We start from the raw sequence: 23,399 nt of genomic DNA, 5'->3' as shown, positions 1-23,399 counted from the left end.
TTTTGTTTGATGCAAGGAGGAAAATAAGCTGTCCTGCTTTCCCCCAGCTGCATTGGATCTGCACAGCCAGCTGTGGGTGCTGGAAGTTGGCAGGTAGGACTCAGACAGGTAGGGAGCAAAGAAGGTGCCTGTTTGTTTTGGTTGAGTGGGGGCTGCATGGTTTAGAGGCAGAGGTGGGATGCTGAGTCCTTCACCTCTATGTCAAACCCAGTCTAGGTTGAATAGTGACACAACGTGGATCCAGACAGTTGCTTGGGTCTCTGTGAAATGAGATGGTGAGTCTCGGTCCCGTTCCCAGTGTCCAAAGAAATTGACACAATTGGCCTCTCCCTGGCAGTCTCTGAAGAGAGGCCAATGACTGGCTGGCTAAACTCTCTGGGGCAGGGCCTATCTGTTTGTTCTGTGTTTATACAATGTCTAGCACAACAGGGTCCCGGGCCATGATGGGGGGAGCTCCAAGATGCTACGATAATACAAATAATGGACTTTGAGTCTGAATTCCCCTCTGGAGTGATGGTGCCCCTGGGTCAGGACTGAAGCACATTTATGAGGTACAGTGTATGGGGGAAGCCTGCCCTGCTGCTCCCCACACCTTACTGGTCCTGTGGATAGCCAGAGGATTCTGTCCTGGTCTCTCAGTCCAACCTACACAGGTGGAGTTTTAAAAGAAAATCATTCTGGGCAGGTGCCTGGGCCTCCCTTCCCAGCATTACATCACAGCGGCATTGTGCTATAGCAGTGAGCTTGGATAAGTGGCAGCCCCATTCCCTGCCACGCCTGGTTGCCACACAGTCTCTGCCCTTTGGAGCGGGCATGATGCGGTCAATAAACTCTTTCTTTGCTACTGCAGAGGATTAAAAAAATTAGCCCAGAAGATCTTTTTCCATTCTTTCTTTTAATTGGGCTGAAATGCCCTGGCATGCGCCGGCACACACGGCTCCAGTGAATAGCCTCTCCCAGCTGCCGCTTGATCATTGTCCTTGGGCAGCGTCCATGCCAGCTGCATGCATTTCAGTGAGGGTTGTACATGTCCCTGAAAGGCTGGGGCTGCGGTTGGCCTCTGGGGATGGGTGCGGCGTTTATTTGGAACTCCCAAACTCTGGGCAAGTCACTGCACCTCAGTGCCTCAGTTTCTTCATATATAAAAGGGGATAATATCTAACTCCCAGAGGGTGATTTGGGGCGTAATTCATTCCTATTTGTCAAGTGCTTTCCAATCCTCAGATGCAAGGGGCTATAGAAGAGGAAAACATTATCCGGTGTTTTTATTCGGAATGTATCCTGGGGGAGAAATGGAGCTCCCCCTGTTGACTTTGTATCCTCTCTGGCGGGCGGACAAACCTTCAGTGTGTGAGCAAACCAAGCTGGGAGGAGGGCCTAGTGATCTCATACCAAATGTGAAGGAGCTGAGAAATATCTGCTCCACTGACGACTCGAGGCAATCCTCTCCTCTGGACTTATCCATGAAATCCACCCTTTGCTCTAGCTTCTGTATGGCTGCAGGTCACATTTTCATTCCTTTCTACTGCTGATGAATACTGGCATTTCAGGTGGAATGATCCTGCCATGTGAGGCAGCATTGAAAGCTCACCTGGCCCCCATACTGGTCATATGAAGGAGCAGAAAAACAGTGGGAAGTGTGTGTGTGTGTGTGTGTGTGTGTGTCTGCCCCAGTGTGATGGGAATTCGGCACAGATTTAGCTCTGGTTGCTGAGCTGTAAACATGCAGCTGATTTCACTGCATTAAGTAAAAGGGGCCTGCGGGATGGTGGTGATTTACAAATCCCCATGGCGGCTGGGGCTTGCCCTTGTCTGGTAAATGGAGACAGGAAAAGCAGCCTCTGGACGGAGAAGACTCTAGAGCCCTTTTCACCTCCAGGTCACCAGTCTGAATCAAGCCCAGGTTGTTAATGACTGAAAATTATTACCGTCTGCTGCAGAGGCTGTGCGAGCCCATTGGGGGCCCTAAGCAGGAGTATTTTTGTGCCCCCCAATAAATACTAAATAGTGAAGAGGGGCCCCTTTGAGCTGCTCGGGATCCGGCCTAGACAATTTCTTAGTCTGTTTATCTGCTGGCTCTTTGGAGCCCTTCGTCTGCTACTTGATGGACCCTGCAAAACTTCAGTCACAGTTGGGGCTAACTTGCCACTACCTATGTTGTTCTTTATTTGTGGTTAAGTGGTGGACTTCAGTCTCCAGGGCTGTCCATCACGAAATTCCCTGGCTTGAGTGTTGCAGGTGCTCAGACCAGATGATCCCAGTGGTCCCTTCTGGCCTTAAAAATCTATGAATCTAGCTCCTACCGCTCCTGTTGGTTTCAGTGGAAGTTGTGGTCACTCAACAGCTCTGAAAATCAAGCCGTTGAGCGAGTGGCGTAATGATAGGCACTGGAGTTTGAAAATGTGGGCCTTAGCTGCTTTTGTGTCTAAATGCTGCTCCACATCCTGGTTGGAGCCGTATTGTGAGAAACCACGACCGCAGCAGCCTGATCCCCGATGCATCATCCGTGTCCTGATTCCTGCTTTTCGTATCCCTCTGGCTGCTGCAATTACGAAATCCTGGATTCCCCCCCAAATCGCATCTTGCAATTCCGCCTTATCACAATGGGGGAGTCTCCTACGGCTCTGTGCTCCTCCCCCCAGCCCACATTCCGGGGTGATATGCCAGGCACAACGAGGGGTTCAGAGCATTGTGGAGGGATGGGGGGAGGGGAGGGGCTTGACTGCTGTGAGGCAATCCTAGGACAGTAGCAGTTTCGGACTGAAAAGATTTATTAGCTCATCCAATCCGTCAAGCCCACAAAGATCTATAGCCCTGCAGCAGAGAAGGGGTCAGACATTACCACACTCACTGCCGACGAGGAATGGCAGACCATTCCCACTCTCTCTCTCGCCCCCTGTCTCCGTTTCCCTGGAGGAGGCCGAGAGATGGTGGCTGTTCTGTTCTCTTGGTCCAATGTTTACTGGAGAGAATCTTTGGCTCTGTGCCCTCAGAGCTGACGTCTGGTTTGCTGATTAAGACATTTATAGAGTCCGTGTAGGCAGATAGCAGGGAAGGGAGGGAGGGGTGCCATCTGAGAACACCCAGGTGCTGGGAAGTAGAGGGAGGCTCAATGGGGAGGGTGTGGGCACCCCCACCCTGCCTCTGAGGAGGTGATTATAATTCTGCCAGCTAGCAGATCTCTCGCGCGCTCTCTCTCTCTCTCTCTCTCTTCATTTTGCCCTGTAAGTGTGCTGTGGATGGTTATCATTATGGAATACCTGGGAGATGTTTTCTGTGCAAACATACACGACAATGGAAGCTCGTGAGCGCTGGCACGGCTGGCTGAATCGGAGCAGGAGAAGAGCTGCTCCTCAGCTAGGGATCAGCCACTGTTCTGCAGGAACAGCCGCTCGCTTTGATCAGCAAAGCTGTCTTTGAGCATGGGTCACCACGCATCAGTTGATGTGTGGGCTTCCTTCACACAGCTCTCTGGATGCATGTCAGTAATCCGGATTTGTGAGCACCCCTCTGCTCTTCCAGTTCTTGCCCCCAGTCAGCTCTGCTATTGCCCCTCAGTGCTGACTTGGAGCAGCTGCTGCTGCTCCATTTCTAGGTCTCCTTATAGCTGCGCTGCTAATGAACCCCAGTCCCACCTTCTAGCATCCCCTGTTATTCCAGCCACAACTCTAACAGCGCACTTCAGTCCTGATGTGGAATATATTTGCCATTCCGTGCCTGGGCCCACACATCTCTGCTACTGTCCCTCAGTGCCTTCCTTCTGGTTTAGGTCCTGGCCTATCTTGAGCAAGTTAAGAGTTGCCTTTGTCATACACACAATGGGAGTAGGCTGAAAGAGAATGGATAGGTGAGTCTCCGCATGGGTGCCTCTGTCAGGAGAGGATAGCTGTGCTTCGATCTTGTTCTCCTCAAGGGACTAGCAACACAGCATCATCTCCTCTGTGCTCTCCGTCCCTGTGAGCTTGTGCAACTGAGAGAACTGCATGGTGAATATACCTGTTCTGAGCATCATGCTATCTTAACACCACCCTTGCTATTACCAGCTAGCAGCAGCAAGCTCACATCTGTTCCTTCTGGGAGCATCTGGAGCCTGTTGCCTTGATGACCTCCTGCTTTGGTTCCTGACTGAAGGCATGATAGGGTGTCTCCTGAGGGAGCATGAGTCAGTCTCCTGAGATCTAGTGGTCACATACCAAGCGAGAGGTTACACTTGGATTAATAGTCCCAGTCTCTCCTTCCCCAGGACAGCAGAGAATGGGAGCCCTGCAACAGTAATGCATTCAGCCCCCATGGAGAAAGGCAGTGACCCAACAGCGACCCCTTCCGGCTACTTAATGGGCAGCATCAGCAAGTCCCAAAGAGAGTCTTGTTCAGTCCTCACCATGCTTGTGGCTGCATTGCAGGGCTTTGAGAAGGGAAGGAAATCGGATGTGCACAGGCTGGGGGAGAATGAGTTGAAGGGAACGGAGACCCAGAGGAGCCCGCTGAGGAGCGAGAGAAGAAGCCATCTTGGGTGTATCGGAATCTTCAAAGAGACAATAATAGCACCTGGCATCGGGGACACTAAACTGTGAGCCTGAAGTTGAAGTTACTGGCTTTTAATTGGGGTTGGCAGGAAACCTTTCCAGCCCTGCTGTCTTCCTTTAGCTCTGAGCCCTAGCAGCTGGTAAGAAGGCATTGGCCTAAGACTGGTGCTCTGGCTGCAGGCCAGAGGGAAAGGAGGTCAGATGGGCACATTGGCATGGATACTTCAGAGCTGATACAGCACAGGGCAGTGTCCGGAGTGTTTCCAGTAGCTATGTCTGGGCTGGAGCTGAGATGTATATGTGCCTCTAGGGACCAAATCCGTGAGATGGGGTGGTCTAGCCCAAGTTACTGGTGAGAGGTGGCCTGGCCTGGCTGGTGAATGGAATGCGACTTTGCCCTCGAGCAAAAAGACAGGCCACTCACCAAGAGGCTATTGGGGAATCTGCATGGGGGAGGAGGATGTTGGGATCTGAACCTTAGTGTCTTTGTCACTGAGTCATACTGTTACATATGGCAGTGCTTGGCAAAGCCTGACTCCTTCTCTCCGCTGGGTGCCTGTCTGCCAGCGTCTGGAATTGTCCGTGTTTGACTGGCAGGCCGCGTGCAGACCAGACAGGTTCTCGGGGGTGGGCTTGTCAATCTAGGGCTGTCCTAACTCAAAAGTGACTTGGTTTATATTGGTGACTTGAGGAGGAACGAGCAACTTTCACTGCATGGATGCGAGGGCGGATCCTTGGGAGCTGCGGTCCACTGATATTTCCCCCCGCTTCGCTTTCAGATAGCTGGGTGCTTCCTTTCTGCAGAGGGTTTCCCAAAGGCGTTCTTTCGACACAGCCCAGGAGGACAATGCCAGCTTTCTCCCTGGCTCTGGACTCGCCCCAGCTGGCTCTGAGGGCTCTGGTGGATTAAAAAGTTTTGCTGGAACCTGTTTGCACTTTCCTGCAGGACAAGTTAGTAGATGCTGCTTGGGAATGTACAGATGGGGTCTGACCTATGCACTATAGCTCTTGGATAGAGAGAGGGGAGGGTTGGGTTGTCCCTCCGACATTCTCCTTGGCATATCAGGGCTAGGGAGACAGCTTGGATTCTGAATGGACTGTTTGTCTGCCGGGCCCAACCCACCCTGGTGTGGGTGCTTCATTGTGAGGCAAATACCGCACGTTTTCTGCACACTCCTCATTGCACTGTCAGAGGGGGAGCGGGCAGGCAGCTCCTCCATATGCTATTGCGGCCCGTGTTGTATTTGTTCTGTGGGTGAATCGATCTCAGTTTCCAGGCCTGGGAAGCCGCACCTTTTGCTAGCATTGAAAGGCCCGAGCCCCAAATGGAATCCCCAGGGGACAGCATTGGTGGCTGAGGATCAGGAGGTGTTTGGGCAATGCCAGGCGCATGGCTGTTGGAACATGCTTCGCTATTCTCCACATAGTTCGGCTAATCCAAGATTAGTGTCAGCGATATGTTGCACTTTGGCTTGTATCCGAGGGTCTCAAAGCACTTTCCGCTCATTAATTAAACCTCACAACACCTCTGTGCGTTTCTGTGCTTCAATTTCCCCATCTATATAATGGAGCTACAGAGAGGTCACGGGCCGGATTTTCAAGAGACTTGCTCCTATTTAGGCACCTAACTCGGTGGCCAGACTTTCTGACAGAGGAACAGTGGAAGCTGGCTGCTGAGCGCTCTTGGCTGTAAGTGACTTGCCCAAAGTTATACAGAGTTGGTGGCAGATGTGGGAGCAGAACCCCAAAAGACATATCTTTGCTCTAGTCATTAGACCCGTTCCCTCCAATAGCACCTGCCTGCACTTAACTGACAGCACCAAGCATTGCTGCAATGAGATGTGTCTGGATCACATCATCTCCCCATGGAGAGATCCTGGGTGCAAGAAGAGCAGCAGGAAAAGGACCGCGGCTTGGATTTGGAAGCGGTAGAAACAGGATGGTCTCACGACGATTTGGGATTAACAAGTAATGCCAGGCTTTTGCACTCCCCTTGTGCCATGACAGAATTAGAGAGACTTATTGCAGAGCTTGCCTGTGCCAAGTTTGAGAGTCTCTGTCGTTCCAGTTTGATGGGCAGGACTGGCTGTGCCATCGGGCCTGTAACTAGAGTTAATACTCTAGGAAATAATCTTTTGGAAAAGCTTTGGCTTGGGAGTCTGTGCAGCCCAGCTGTTACTAGCACAGCTGTCCTAGTATGGGCTGAGTTCATAACTTAGATTTTTCCTTCTTAACTCTGAGTAGCCCATCTCTTGTTGGTTCAAAGGAGACTCTTAAAGTTACAAAAGTGCACCCTTGTGGGCCCATCTTGCCTTTCTTGGACCCATTGAAATCCGTGGGTGTTTTGCATGCAGGACTGGGACCTTTGTGTTTGAACCCCTAGGCTGAGATTTTTAAACCCCTCAGTGTTGGTCTAACTCTGCTCCCCCTGGAGTTAATGGGAGCAGAGTTAGGCTAATGCTGAGAGCCTTTGAAAATCTCACCCGGGCTCTATTCCCATACACATAGCTCTTTGTTGAGCTGCAGTTAATGTAGAGAAAGGTCAGTGGTTTAAAGGAAAACCCCTGAAAAGCAAACTGTAGTTTTAAAATCACACATCAAAAAAATTATAGAATTTCTGCTGGCTAAAGGGAAGTGAAAAGAATAAAAATTGGAGAGTAGAGTTGGGAGATCTTTTCCCCCTCGCCCCCCGTACCTTTCATGCCTATTTCTTATACAAAGTGGTCTCATATAGGAATGAGCTTGCAAAGCTTGGAGTTCTCCTAAGGGTTGTAGGAATCCTGTAGTCTGTGTTGTAAAATCTATGGCCATGCCTATACCAGGAAAAAAGGTGTGTTTTTTACAATAAGATAGTTAACACTGTAAAATCCTAGTATAGCCAGGTCAACCTGTAGTTTTACCTCTTTGTAGCTGGTTAAGGTGAACCCTAGTTGCCCAGGTACATCAAGGTAAAACTACAGCTTGCCCTGCCTACATTAGGATTTTATAACACATTAGCTATCTTGTTGTAAAAACACACCCTTTTCTTAGTGCGGACATGACCTTTGGCTATTCCTGCAGAGGTTGCAAGCTCTGTAGGGTAGAAATCCCCTTGTACGTTTGCCAGATGCTCTTGCAGGCTTTGGCTTAACGGTGCATGGGGCGAATGTGGTGTTCAGGAAGCATCTGGCAGGTTGGTAGATAATTTCTGAAGCTCATATAACTGGGCCTGCACTGTGGAAATGCGGAAATGTCCACGAAGTGAGAGCACCTCTGATTTTGCTTCCCCCGCCCCCCCCGGCCCGTTTCATTCAAATACCTGGTCCAATTTTCCTGGATAAATTCTGAGCTGCTGTAAATTCACACCTATGACATTGCAGGCAGGGTGGTTTGGTGAAGCTGTTGGAGATCAGGGAGTATAATGAGGTTTATAACGGAAGGCTTGTTTCAGCCTTTACCGCTGAGGAGTCTAGTGTCACTCTGTACAGGAGAAAGAGACGAGACGCATGCACACCGATGCAGAGAGAAAGAACACACTCTGCCCAGCTAGGTGATAAGACTGTGCATTCAGCATATCTTAATGCAAACCTCCAAAGCAAAGCTGGAGTGCTTTGTTAGGTACTCACTGCCTGACATGTCACTGTGATATCATGATGGGTGCAGTTTGGTTGTAGTTTATTTATAACACAAAGTGTTTTTAAAACATTCTTTCTTTCAGTTTAATCAGGGTTCTCATCATTCCCTGAATCACACATTTAGCCCTCTTGTCTCTTTTTGAAATGTTTTTTGGAGGAGTCAGTCTAATTGTCAAGGATGGAATTGGTGCCATCATGGAAAATGCTTTCAGGGCTTTTGGAAAATACATCGTGCACTGATGAAGATAGCGATCGTACAGGATCCTCTTAAGTATGCCTATGTCTTTTCTCCAATTTTGATCATTGCCATAGTGTTCTTTCTGGAATATCTAACTGAGTCATCCTGAATGGGGTGTTTGAAAGGCATTTTATGTTGCCATAATCCTTCCCCTCTGCTCGCTACATTTTGCAAGCTCTCCAACTACAGGCAGATGCTCTGAATATTCTACAGGGAGATCTCAGAAAGGGGTGAAACCATAAACCACAAGAGGTTGAAAAACACCAGGTTATTTTCCTCCCAGTGCGGCTGCTGGGTGTGTGGTGGGGCTGTTGGGTGAGATAGAAAGCAGCAGGAGTTAGCAATTTTGAAACTTGCCTACATTGCTCGTTCTGCAGTACAGAATTCTCCACTAAATTCAGCCACTGGTTTCTTTTGCCCTCCAAACTTCTGGATCCAAATAATTTGTATTAAAATACATAGGCATGCGTGGCGGGCCAGAACACAACTTGTGAAGTTCAAATTTGCATCTGTACTCTGAATATTGCTATTATGGACTGAATCAAAAGGCTCCAAAGGCATCACTAAGGCAGCAGCTTGTTTCAGGCAAAGTGCTAGGAATGAACTTGATTGAAATAAGGCACTGACATACACTAAGATCACTAATGCAGAGGATGCAGTTAGGTAAAGAGAGGCAGAAGTAGATTCAAGAGAGGTCCGATGAAGGCCAAATGGATCTCTCTTGCCATAAGAAGTTTAAAATGGTGTGACATGTGGCGGCTGACGTGTGCCAACAGCCATGGGCAAGGATAATTGCTGAAGCTCAGTTTTGTCTGGGTTGAAGTGTGTATGTGGGTACGGGGAAGAGTGCTGCCTATTGAATTGCCCACTCCGCTTCCTCCAGTATCTAGCTCCTATTGGCCTGTTTCTCCACCACCGTGCACCACCTGCAGTGATTTAGAATGGAGCAAAGTGGATGTAAAATGCTACCCGATCCAAATAGTGCTTGGAGACTACAGTGATGAGGGCCATATACATACATGCATTGAAAGACAGACAAAGGGCTAGGCAGTGGAATAGCAAGTCTTATGTATTCCGTAGGGATTACTCAACCAGGTGCATGGCCTAGCCCTTTTAGCACGTGAGATCAAACTCCATCACAGCCCTACGTGCTATTGCTGCAGATGGTGCCCTAACCCCCCTGCCAGCTAGTGAAACGATCGTGATGTGAAGCAGGTGCAGACAGGGTTCCGTTGCATTCAGGCCTCATGCAAGTCTCAGGCAGCCGAGCAACTGCTGGGGAGAATGTTCTGCAAACACAGCGGTTAATTACGTGTCGTATAAATGGATTAGCTCACTGGAGAGTGAGATCCTTTTATCCTATTAGCCAGCCAGCAACTCCAGTGTGTTCCCCTGTGTCGTTATTATGTACATGGTGTTCACCATTCACTTGCCCCATATTCCCTTCTGGAGAGCAAATGGGTTAGTCCAGCATTTCCCTCTATTATTTATTATTTTATTTATTATTCTAGTCATCGTCCTCTATTATTCTCATCCCCTGGTAGCTCATAATGCTATGAGAAGTAGTCCCTTCAGTCTGTTAATCATCCTGGCCTGTAATTTCTAATATAGTACTTTATTTATGCAAAATTGTGCTCATTTGCATACACAAATGAAGTTAATCCTTCATAAACAAGCCCAGTCATGTGAAGGTGAAAGGCTTGCTAAGACATTGACGGGGTGTTGTTATGTGGTTGCATATATGTTGGGAGGGAGGGATGGCGCTTAGAACCATGTGCTCAGGAGATCAAGTAAACCCCAGGGTCTCAGCAGCGGCCCGTGTGTCTGTTTTATGCAGCCTTGTTTTGGCTTCACAGAGCCCTTGATGCAGTCAAAACAATGAGCTTTGGCCTCTTCAAAGCTGCTCCGCCATGCAGGCATTTAAATCTTAGGTGAAGATCAGATCTTGTGGGATTTTTTGTTGACCCCCCCCCCCATAAATGGCTGCCTGCTGGGTTAATAAAGCAGCCTGTGGCAACATAAACTCAGTGGGCTAGATCCTGAGCTGAAGAGAGGCGAGGAAGATGGTTCTAAGTCACCTGAGGCTGCTGAAAGACCCCGGTGTAACTCAGAGCAATGCGAAGGCTACACTTTACATTGGCGGGAGAGGTCCCATTATAGGGATCTTTGTGCTGATCAAGGATCCGCTGAACCAAATGCCAGTCCCATACTTGACAATCTCTTCATATGCCCCTCATATGTGGGGGAGAGGAATGGAAACAGGTGCCACAGAGCTTGCAATGCTGGTTTTATGCCACCTAGAGATTCCCCTGTGCTAGCTGCCCCTTTAGGACAGCCTTCTGGCTGCTTTGAGCTGCCTCAGGGCCCAGGGATCTGTCCCATTAAACACAAATACACAGTATTGCCCACCACATGCATTCAAAAATTGTAAGTCAGGGTCCAAAAAATCATGAGATCTCACAAACAGTTAACCGTTGCGTTGCTTTTATGTGTCTTCTAAGCCTTTAGACTGCCCTTGTTTCTTGTTTTCAAGATTTTCTCTGCAGTCATAGCGGCTAGAAACTTACTTTTAAAAAAAGTGAAAGCTGAGATTCTCATGCAATCTGTTGATTCCAGCAGCTGGGGCTTTAAGAAACAAAACACCTGATATTATAAGGCTCTGAATAAAATTGTGAGAGTTGACAGCAGTGTATACTTGAAACACCACTATAAATGCTGGATTTAACAACATTCAGATTACAGGTTCCTTATTGCAGGTGATGAATGAGTCAAAAAGGACCAGATCAGACCAGGCTCTCGGATCAGAGTGGAAAAGTTTCAGGGCTGGCAGTTAGGGGGGGAAAAAAGCCCTTTTCTAACCTTGGTCTGGTATCACTGCAAGACAATAAACATTGTGCTTACAGAGCCGCTTTTCAGAGTACACCTGCCCTTCAAGGGGCACTTGCTCTCAGATAATTTTAAAGCTTAACATTTAGATCCTATTTTCTTTAAAAAGTTTTATAAATCAGATATAATAACAGAAATATCTTCAGAGTATGTAATGGATTTGTGACTTAAGCATTGGGCACCATTATTACTGTGTAGTTTGCATATGTATGGTATGGAGAAGAGAACTCTGAACCCACGGTTCCAAAACACCAGCCTCGGCCTCCTATAAGCAAATGGAGAATCTCAAGTCTTATACTTATATGGCCCCCCAATGCCACGCAGAGCTGTAAAAGGTTCTGTCACCACCTGGCCTGTAATTTCGGGGTGCTGTGGTGCCATATGGCTATGGTGCAGATCCCTGACACCAGTAGCCAGCCCACAAGCATAATGTCTCAGCCTGGTGTTCACCAGACTAGTTACTCGTTGCAGGATGATACAAACAGCCCATCCCGTACTGGGTCTCCCCAAATCTGTCCTCCCCGTGTTCTTAAGTACCAGACATGTTGACCATTCCCTTCTGGTTTGTAACCCCCAAAGGCATGAAACCTGCCTTCCAGGTATCAGTTCATTTTGGCACACATACTCCACACAGTTTGCACAATAGAGACCTGTTTGGAATAAAAGTAAAGCAAAAGGTTATTTAATGGAAAACCAACAGATTCAACGATCAAATAGCGAGGGAGAGCAAACATATACAAGTTACACAGAAAATAAACATAAAGATGCAACCTCAGGCTTTACACTTCAGTATTAGACAAAATCCCTTTTCTAATACAAGCTACCTAACACCTTTGAACAGTTTCCCAGAGTACCCACTAGCTATAAGAGGGATCCAGCATTCATGGATCCACCTAGATGCTGTTCTCGGTTGCTGGATGACCAGCCTGCATTCCAAGCCTCTTTTTAAAAGTCTTTTTCCTTTCTCTCCCCTCTCTCAGACCATGTTGCCTCATGGTTATTCACAGTGGGGAATTCCCTCTTGGCATGATTGCTAGGATGTCTCAATGTCTTCCCATTTTTTGTCCTGGGCTGGACATTGGATGGTTATTTGAAGCCAGTTCCGTGTAGACATCTGACTTGGGAAGTGCCTCTCCTCGTTTAACTGCTCACCACCCTGCAGGGAGGTGGAGTTGGAGTTTGTGAGCACAGTTTTCTATATAGACAAATTCATAACCATGGTCTGTATACATGTCTTGTAGTGACCATCAAGTTCAGAATATTATGAGCTTTCATAAAAGACCTTACTTGATCTATTTTATAATATAATACAATATGGAATCAGACGGCTTAACGGCTTATTTGGGGGCTTTAAACCTTCTGTTTTCCTCTGGGGGTTCCTTCAATTTTGATTTTTCATGAGTGCCTCACAATTTTTAATGTATTTCTCCTTCCAGCACTCCTGTGATGGAGGAAAGTGCTATTATCCCCAAGTTTCAGATGGAGTATTGCAGCACAGAGAGAGTAAGTGACTTGCCCAAGGTCACACAGGAAGTCTGTAGTGGAGCAGGGAATTGCACATGGATTTCTGGAGTCCTAGGTTAGCCCCCTAAGTCCCAGTACTAGTCTGATTTATAATCACTAGGTCCTCCAGCCACTAGAGGGCTATGTACGTAGAAAGGCATCAGCAGGACTGACTTTCCATTCAGCAGAGGGCAGTGTTGCATATATACATGAAGAAGTGCATTGCAAAGGCTCCTCAAGTTCTGGAGGGGAAAGTTTTGATGTGGAGTAATTGAAGGGATTTTATTTTGGCACCAAAAGATTACATTTTGGCACTGTTAACAAACATTGGGCACTGTTGAGGCTAAGGGAATCACCTTTCCCATCATAATATACAGGGCCACAGACTTCCTTGATCAGCAGGCATTTACTGTGGAAAAGAGCAGCAAACTACCAACAAAACGAGTTCGTTTCCACCTTTTGTTGATTTCCCGAGACCACTCCCTTTTTAGAAACATCTATGCAGTATAGGGACATCTAGTGCCTGAACAGCATAACTGCAAAGACATATCATTACATGCCTGAGCCTCTTGTGCTCCACATAATGCAGTCACCCAACCTGTGTTGCCTAAGGGCATCCTGTTAGCTGGTTGCTTTTCTGGCAAGGGCTTAGTCTCAAGTATAGATGATAGTGTCACCCTCAGTGGCCCCAGCCTGTATTGCTTCCAAGTCCCAGTGCTATTTGCAGGTTGGCACTCATATCTGATTAACTTTAGAAATCCCAGTACAGCTGCTAGGCATTTGTGTTGATTGGTGTGTGTGTCTATGCTTCCTTCTCCTGGAGAGAAGCCGCTCAGTTGTATGTAATTATGTTGCCCATGAAGCCTAAATAAGCCCCTCCTTTAGCTTAAGTTGTAAGTGACCTTTATTTTGGGAGCAGAAGTTTCTGAACTCTGTCCCTCCTGATATCTAGCTAAAAGATAACAGTTGACAAGGAAGTCTGTTGTTGCAGTGATTTCTTTCCCGTCCCGGTACTGCAGTGGAGGTGCCCCAGCCCGAGAAGTCCCTGTGTTGCTGTTGAAGGAACAACCCTGCATATACATTTTAATTTACTCTATTGCCTGATTTGTGTTAACAATTTAACCTCTTTACAGCACTCAGGGCCATCATGCAAACTAACAAGAAAACCTTGGATGGGCACATGTTGGGCCATGTAGCTGAGAGGTACCCCTGAATTCTCTCTTCTCTTCTGCGGTGCTGCTAGGGTGACCAGATGTCCCGATTTTATAGGGACAGTCCCGATTTTGGGGGCTTTTTCTTATATAGGCTCCTATTACCCCCCACCCCCGTCCCGATTTTTTACAGTTGCTATCTGGTCACCCTAGGTGCTGCAGCACTTGAAAGGGAGCAAGAAAGTGGTGCAGGAGATGTCTGCCATTGGCATCGCTGTTACACCAATGGAAACATTGCTGGCAGGATTGCAGCTCACATCTAAGCCAGTACTTATTCGTTAATATTTCCAAGGGTCTCTGGCGGTGACTGCAAAAGTGAGATGAACCATGTAAACATCAGATAATATGCTAGGCGAGACTGGCCATTCACTATGGACTGCACTGGACCCAGCACCAGGAACCTGGGGAGGAAATGTCACATTGGCAACAATGAATCAGAAGCCTATGAGCTGTTTCTGAAGAGCCCCCTTCCAGGCTTGACAGCTGTGAAACTAGAGCCCCAGACATTTCAGCAGGGTCTTGCAAACAGGAGAGTTAACTTGTCTAAGCAGTGGCTAATCTTGGCACATACTGTACAGATGAACTGGAGTGAAAGGGATTTAATGAATGCTGCCTCCGTGTTTATTTTTCAGCTTCCAGGTGTATGTGTTTTCAAACAGGGCATTTCCATGTGCAAACGGAGTTTTGCTTGCGTAAGGCCCGAGAAAAAACTGAGAAAGGACTTTAATATTTGGCTGTAAGTGAATAGATGGACCTGATGACATGATCTGCAGATCAACAGGTACGGGCCAAATTGTCAGGTCAAATCGGGAAGTGAATGCAGAGCTGAGGACTCTCCCCTGAGGATGTCTAGCTCCCTGGCCTCAGAAATCAAATCTTAGGGATGTTAGCAAAGATGCCTTTGCTGATCTTGCCAGTTTCAGCAGTGCATAGGGAGATGAGCTGTCTATAAAGATACCTGGAGCCCATACGTCATACAGACAACCCAGAAATAACAGAGAGTCAGTCACCTACATACATTCAGACAGTCCATTCCCTAGAGAGATCATAGCTCTATGCAAGTGGGTAACTGCACTTTGTACTAGCTGTAGCTTCCAAGTGATATTCAAGAGTGGTCCCAAAAAAAGTCTGTGGGTTTGTCTGGTGTCACTGACGCTATCTTGGACTTTAAAAACAGGTGGGATCCAGAAGCACTGTCAGATTGCAGACCTCACCGAGCTGTGATGCAGAAATTAGGGTTCTAGTCTATTTTGTTCTATTCTAGATTGGTTCTTACAGTATCCTCCTCACTATAGGATCTGAGCGCCTTCCAGCAGTGCATTAAGTAAGGTGACTAACATCTGTCACCTGTGGTTTGTTTAGTCTCTCATCCTCTACCTGGGGTGGGGGAGAATTTTGTGTGTAGTGAAGTAGTTGCTTCCCCACACTTAAGCTCAAATTTTCATGTGCCCCCTGATTTTGACTCTCTAACCTCAGATGACACAGAGGTGCCATTTAACATGCAGCAATAGCTCATATGCAGTCAGGGATGTTAGAATCTATTTTATTGCAAGACAGAAAGAGGGGGGATGGGCCAGGGTACCTGAATTATCCCATACTCCTTTTCCAAAAGTCCCAGGATGTCTGTAAGGTCTAGTTGAGCAGCTCCCAGAGCTGGGTCGAAGAGATTTTGGTGTAACATTTTACGTGAAAGACAGCACCCTGCAGTTCTGCCCTGCAGTGTTAGCCCTGGGCAGGGACCCAAGTCCAAGTGTGGGACATGAGCTCACAGAGCTTGATTCATTGTTGTGCTAGCCATAAAGCCAGTGGATCCAGCCACTGGGGAACATAGGCGGCAAGTTATATGGGCCCGTGGTGCCTGTGCTCCACCAATATTTAGGAATGTGGGCCTGGCTCCACTAATGTCTGGGCTTATATTTTCAGAGCTATCCCATCCATAGGATGGACCGGGGCAACTGCCCTGGGCCATGTACTTTGCAGAGCCCCACGCTTCAGGGGGACGTGGGGTCCAGGGCGGATTGGGGGGCCTGGCGCCAGCAGCAGTGAGCGACACTCTGCCCCGCCTGTTCCTGCCTCTGTTCTGCCCTGCCCCCACTCCACCCCTTCCACCAAGCCCCCACCCTGCCTCTTTCTGGCTTCCGACTCCTCCCCCAAGTGATGCTGGGAGCTGGCAGGGCAGCGTGGAGCAGGCTGGGGCTGGCTTGCTCGCTGTTGCCGGTGCCAGGCCCCCCACTAACCACCCAGGCTGCCCTGGACTCCGCATCCCCCTGAAGCATGGGGGCCCCCCAATTCGCAGTTGCCTTGGCCCATCCTATGGATGGGATGGCTCAGCTTGGACCCATTTTGGGCACCACCAAAAATTATACAAACCTGGCGCCCGTGCTGGGGAATTCCCTTCATACAGTGGAATTGGCCTAGAGCAAGGGATTGATTTTCCCCCCTACACCCCCCGTAACCTTCTCCTGCTGTAGGGGGCATAGCTGAGGGAAAGAGTACATGACCACAGTGACTCTGGCCTCTGGCTATTCCCAGCTGCCTCAATGGCCCCTTGAGGCCACAGATAGCCTGGGATAAATTAAGACAGCCCCGAGAATAGGGGAGGTGTAAAAGTGGTGAAAAGCTGCCTTAGCCTTCCTTCCTTAACCCACCTTGATTCCTGTGTTGAGCAGAGCAAAATGGTCCATCTATTGTCTTCCTATCTGTCTAATCTAATCAAGCTAATTAATAATCTGTCTAACCTGCATCTGATTCCCCCCACCATCCGGTCTGAGCCTGATTCTGATCCCACTACCTGGTGTAAATCTGGAGCCAGTGCAGTTACTCCAGATTTACACCAGTGAAATAGAGATCAGAATCTGACCTTTTTCCCCAAGTTTTTTTGCATTGTAGGCTCCTCACCAGACCGAAGCATTTGTGCCCAAGCTCTAGCAACATTGCTTAGTGCTAAGGAATTCAAAAACCAAACACCCAACCCAAGTCTTGACAATAGGGAAATCGCTCTTTGTTCTCTCCAGACTCACAAGAAGGTGAAACCTGCCTTCTGCTTTGGGGAAACCTCTTGCCAAGTAAATGAAATGAAGAGACAAGTGAGGCTTGGTTCTCTGTTGCCCTGCACCCCGCACAGTGATTCACACCAGTGCAAAGCACAGCTATTGTGATCAGAGGTGCTGGAACTGTGGGCACCCCCACGCTCGAAGTAGTTTCCATCACATACATATTTACAGTTTAGTTCAATAGCTCTCAGCACCCCCGCTGTACAAATTGTTCGAGCGCTCCTGATTGTGATCTGGCAGCTTGGCACCGCTCTGCTGCGGTGTACATGACTGCACAAGGTGCGGGGAGTCAGGCTCTGAGATGGTTTTATGGAGAAACTGTGTGGTGGCAGGGGAAGGAGAACCTGAAGGAGCCAGGTCTGATGCTGAGCTCTGATTGTGCCCGGCAGACTCCTGGCAGGGAGGGCAATGTATGGGAGGGCAGCCCTTGGCCAGTTATTGGAGATGGCCTATCCCCATGTCCCCAACCATTCTTTCCGGCCTTGTTTTATATAGAGTCCAGCGGAAATCCCATTTTGTGCTGATGGGGTGAGGCTGCAGCGTGTTAGATGGCACGGGCATCCCATCCCCCCCACACCGACCCCGCCTGTGCCCTGCCACGCGGTGAGACGTAGGTGGAACTCGGTCAAGCAGAAGCCTGCAGCAGCAGCAGCAGCATGCCTCACAATAGCCACTTTGTGCTGGGGCCTGACCTCATCTGTCCGCCACGCTGCAGCTGCTCCCTCCCCTGCACGGGCGTTAACCCTCGGCACGCTGGGCCAGACGCAATAATTGCTGGGGAGGTGGGAGGGAGTCGCTTTATTCCTTCGCTGGTGCTGTTGGCTGGGGTGTGGTGGGTCTGGTGTCCACTGGGGCAGTGTGGGGAGACCGGGCTACCCCCTGGTCTCCTGGAGCACCTGCAGAGGAGTGACACTGTGTGGTTGCCCTAGAGGATCCTCATCTGGTCACATGCTGCACTTTACTTTTTGGCAGCGGCAGTTCTTGTCTGTAAAGTGGATTAGTGCCTCTGAAAAGTGACAGCCCTGGAGGCTGAACCCTGGACAAGGAGAGCTTCTCCCACCCCGGCCATCTGTCTCATCCCACCTCTAAGGGCAAGAGGGGAGCTCTTTTGGTGGCCCCATTGAGTTCATTGCTTCTCTGATGGCTCTGCCAACAAGGGAGCCAGTGCGTCTGGTTTTGGTGATGTGGATGCCCACCCAGTGGGAACTGGACAGTGAGCCCCCCACTCCTTTTGCATCAGCCACCAAGGAGTCATTGGAGGGCCATGGCTTTCCACAGCTAGTGCCCTGGGTCTAATTTGGCCTGTTGATCTAGAGGTGAAAGGATTGTCCATTGCCAATCCCCTGAGCAATCTCGTCCTCACTCCTTCCACGGGTCCATCCTGTTCTTTGTATATGTTTCCCCTCCCCTTTGCTTACCCAATATTCTCCCTTCTCTCTCAGCCCCAAATCATCCTGATCCCCACTCTCTGCAAGTTTGAAAGCTTCTGCTATGCTTAAAAAGTGTAATGGCCAGTTACAGTGATGTCTCCAAGTGCCATACGTTCCCTTTGCTTCACAAGTTAAAGTGGATGTCTTAGAAGGTAGAATGCACAGGGCAAGACACGGGAGGCTTCTTTAAAGGTGACCCGCAAAGGGGGGAAAATGGTCTCTGCCTTTTTTACTTCTTTATGATGGATTAAAAAAAACAACCCTGACAAGTCCTTTTCCAACAATTGTTTCCCTGCACGTTATTTTTACTTTAGAAAACCAGCTCTCGCCTGCCCTGTTTTTCCTAGAAGACTCTATGGACTACTGGGGAACTAGTAAGGGTATGATATCCTCTCTAGCATGGAAAGTAAACCTGGCTGAGGACAAGTGATTTTTAATCAGACTGTTTAAATTTTTTTTGCTTCTTTGTGAACACCTATTTAACGCCAACCCCTGACAAAAAACCCACACACCGTCAATAAACGCTGAGACCGCTCCCAGTCCGCCACAAAACCAGGGAAGGGCAGATCTGACATTCCTCGTATTATAACGAAGGCCTGATCTGCACATAGAGTTACAGCAGTTAAACTACAAGGTGTGTTTTAAAATCATTCTCATTAAATTGGTGCAAAACCTCTCGATGGACATTCTTCATTCACTTTCAACTTGGTTTATTTCAATTTATCTTAAGCTGATCTCTTGGTCATTTAAATTAAATTGATGTAAACCAATATTAAACTGAATTAAGATTCTTCACACCGGAGTTTGCACCACTTTAACTAAATGGATGTAAAAACCAATTTTTGTTCTAGTGAGTGCAACTTTGGAGTGCAAAGGAGCCCAGCGGTTAAAAAAAGAACAAAACAATCTTTTCTGGTTTGTTTTAAGTTGTGGAGACAGTAAAAATGAAACCAAGATTTCTAAAAATTGTTTCATATAGAAATATTTAAATAGGCATATGGGTAGAGAATTAAGGCTGGTTTTCAATGTGTAGTGTGATATTTTACACTTGTACATTGAAGAGATTCAGCTGCAAGTGAATTTGATTATTAAGCCACGGCACTTTCCTTTCACTGTTCACTTCCATAGTTTTAAATGCTCATTTTCTAAAAATTGTAACATGAGTTAGAATTCGTATCTTTTAACATTCATGTTAATTAGTGAAGCAACTTTAACTTAAAGAGTAATTATGTTTTTGTCTGTTAATATAGATTGCAAAGAACTTGGTAGCATGGTAGCTTGTGTGTGGTTGTATAAACCTAAACGTCCAGTGACTTCTACTGGACAGAAACAGAACTGCTCCAAAGCATGTCATAGGCTCTATACTGCCAATGCCTACATGGAGATTTCTGCTGTAGCACAAGTGTTTAGGAGGGTGGTGCTTTAAGAGCAGCAGGCTCAGTGTTTTGTCTCTGCTGTTTACGTGCCACTCTGAATGGCTGTGATATACAGCCAAGTCCTAGGGGATCATGGGTTAGTTGCAATATTTTATTCAGTGGCTATGTAACTCTCTAAGTGATTGTATTGAATCACTGCAATTTTCTTTTAAATCCCAGTCTGGGATAAAGGGGATCGCTGTGCGTGCTCTTGTGTGCAGGAGGTGGAGTGGGTGGGAGGATTTCTTAGGCTGAACTGATTATACTGTGCTCAAAAATTTAACCCTCAGTCAGCTCATTCAGCCTTCACTTCAGAGCGGCTCAGCATGCAGTCCTGGAAGAAACTTTTCTTTTCCTCAGTCAGTTTGTTTTTGCCTTCACTTTGGGAGCCACCGTCCTGTTACAATATGCTCTCTATTGCTCTGATAACTGTAGTTCAGCTTCTAAAGCCTACAGCCAATTTGAGGTCGATAGGAAGGACATTTTAGTTTAAATGAGGGGGTTGGGAGTAGGAAAGGTGCCTCTTCCATCCCATTCCCTTTATTGCCAAGGGAAGAAGGATAGTCTTGGCTCAGAAGCAGCATCCAATTTTATTCCCAGCTCTGCCACTCATTTGCTAGTTTGTGACTGCAGACAAATCATGTAACCACTCCCTGCCTCAGTTTCCCCATCTGCAAAATGGGAAATTAAGGGCTACTAGCAGGGTAACATAGTGGTAACGGGACGTGCCACCTCTCTTATGGGCCTTTCCCCCAGCTTTAAGCTGCTCCAAGTCATGCCGCTACGTTAATGTTACTTCAGCCATGTCTGTACCTATGTGTCTATGAATTAATGAGTCTCCGCTTCTCAGAGCCGGACTGAAAGCTCTAGAGAGCCAGGATGAGAAAGGGGCTGCCTTGGAAAGTCCCCACGTTGTTGCTAGGCAGCAGCATGCTTTAGCTTCCTAATCTGAAAGGCAGCGCTTGGGCTTGGCAATGAACTGGCTCTGGAACAGGGAACCAGAGGGACGTAAAACTATACAAAGAGGCTTGACTTTATTTTGTAATTGTACCATTGCTGGGGTGCTGCAGCCCTCCATAGAGAGGGGTGATGGCAGCGTGATTAGGAGCAAAGCAGCAAGAAATTTCACTGGATAAAGCAGCTGGACCCACCCTTATTTTGAGGGGCAAAAACATTTCATGCCCCTCTGCACCTCCTCGATCCTCAAGGCAAAGCTGAAACTCTGCAACACAGTTGCTCTCCCCTTATTTCCCGCCTAAGCAGAAGCCGGACACCAGAGATTTATGGCCCAACTTTGCAGACCCAAGAGCCTGGGTGGGGCACGCATAGAGGCCTGGAGTTTAAGGCCAGAAGGGACCACCAGCTCCATCTAGTCTGACCTTCTGTACATCACAGGCCACCCGCACCCCTCAACAGCCACACACTAGACCCGACAACTAAAATGAGACCAAAGTATTACACCCCACAGGAGACTAGACCATTATGCACAACAGGCAGAGAATCGAAGGGACTGAGGTGCACCAGTTCTTATCCAAACCTCAGAACCTCTTAGAGTTCCCTCATCCCTAGATTTTACTTCTATACCCAGGGAAAGTCCAGCAGGGGCATACCAGAGAGGTCATTACCAAGTAACAAGTCCATGGCTGCCCAAGACTTCATAGCTACCAACATGCTGTCTACCACAGCTACTTGGAACTTCATGGCAGAAGCAGGGATGGAACTAAGATCTTCTCACTCTTAAAGCTTAGCCCTACTACTTTAGGTAAAAGAGAATCTCTATTTATCTGTTAGCAGTATAGGGCTTATGATACATCTGAGCAATACTAGTTCCATTCACTGAGCTCTGTCCATCCATCTATCTGTTCACTCCCTCCTAAGCCAGTTCATTAAAATATGTAGTATTTAGTCAAGTAATTTTTGGCTTCTTCTTTAAGAGCATTAGGTACTTACATAAGTGCAGCTGCAGTCACAATGAATTGTCTCCCATTTAGTCAGAGGCTGGGTTGAGTAAACATTAGGGCCTTGGTGTCCATGCTAATTTGAAGCTGGCTATTTGGAATGGTGTGAATACATGGTACCTTGCCGGAGTAAAGGGATCTATGAGTGGGAACCCCTGAATCAGCGGAAGCTGTGCAGGGGAGGCTGGGAGGTACCATGCTTACCTCCTGCAAGCAGGGGCTGGGCTAAGCAGGCTGCTTGACAATGCTTTGCTCTTCTATAGTTCAGCTGTGGAAAATGCTTTACAAGTGTCATTGAATTAAGTGTTGTAACTCCCTCTCGCCCCCGCGCTCCCTCGGGGATTGCTGAGTAGTATAAGCTCAGTTTTACAGAGGCATGGACAAGTCAAGTGACTTGCCCAAGGTCACACAGTTTATAACAGAGCTGGGATTGGAACCCAGGAGTCCTGGTTGCCCAGTTCCCTGCTTTAGCAACATTCCCCTCTGAGGTGGGATTAACACCTAGGCTCTCACCACTAGACCATGCTGCCCCCCCTTGTATGCAGTTCCTCCCCTCAGAGCCGACCAGCATGTAAACTTTTTGTCTTGGGAGGACTCACCTTACCCTCCCAGACAGTGGGTAGATATGGTGAGAGTGAGACATCACACAGTGGCTTTGTAAGAGATGCTTGTGGTGAGGACAAAACCCTGTAAGACCCCACGACTCTTAGCTTCTGCATACCCTGTACCATGCAGTTGGTCTCTTTGTAAAAGGACATTTAGCCCCACTAGGTTCCCCGCCCGGCCCTCCCCTCATCTCACTCAGCAATCAAGGGGGGTCTTAAAAACAGGCAGTCGCTTCTCAGTAAATACCAAGTTTACAATAACTCCCTCACAGCAGTGCTGGGAATGGAGCCCTGCATTGTTTTATAGGAATTCCCAAAGAATTACTCGCTGAGCCGGATGGCACAGGCCTGGGTAAGTTCAGCAGTTCTCTTTGTCTGCTTGCACCTAGTTTGTGCTAATTGCTGTTGGAGTCTCTTCAGGGTTAGAGACCTTGGGGCTGCACTGACACCACAGGTTGTGGTTACAGGGCAGAATTCTGGGGCGGGAACTAATACGTGTAGCTGTGACAAAGCCCTTAGATGGCCAGTGAAAATGGTGGATTCAGGCAAGTAACTAATTATATTTGTCAGCTATTAACAGTCCTCAGAGCACCTACACTTTGAAATATACTTGGTCCAAACAAACCCAAATCTATTAGCTTTCAAGACATACTGCAAGACCCATCTCTTTCCCCAGGTATCTGTGGAGGGATGTTTTTGTGGAGGGCTGGGTGCCCTGCCCTGGTATTTGTGCTGGTGGTGGGTGGCTTTTTCTTCCCTTTCCAAGTTTTGGGAGGTTGCTTTGTTTTCTTTGTACTAGTATTTTAAAAGTGTGTTTACTTACAGTAGATTACTTAGAGCTGGTGAAAAAATGGGATAATTTTTTCCCAGTGGATCAAAATTTTTTGGTTTCCATGGGAATTTGTTGTTTTGTTCAGGACAAAAAACTTTTTTTTTTAACCTCAAATGTTTACTTTTGTT

General features: G+C 47.8%; 1 protein-coding gene across 2 annotated transcripts in view; it reads left to right on the top strand.

Moving 5' to 3' along the window:
• Positions 1-23,399, top strand: part of LOC101944093 (uncharacterized) — a 68,668-nt gene that overhangs the window by 24,065 nt on the left and 21,204 nt on the right. The gene's annotated exons all lie outside the window — the stretch shown is intronic.

Source organism: Chrysemys picta, chromosome 3 (genome assembly GCF_011386835.1).
Source record: "Chrysemys picta bellii isolate R12L10 chromosome 3, ASM1138683v2, whole genome shotgun sequence".
NCBI lineage: Eukaryota > Metazoa > Chordata > Testudines > Emydidae > Chrysemys > Chrysemys picta.
This window is presented reverse-complemented; position numbering and strand designations above follow the sequence as displayed.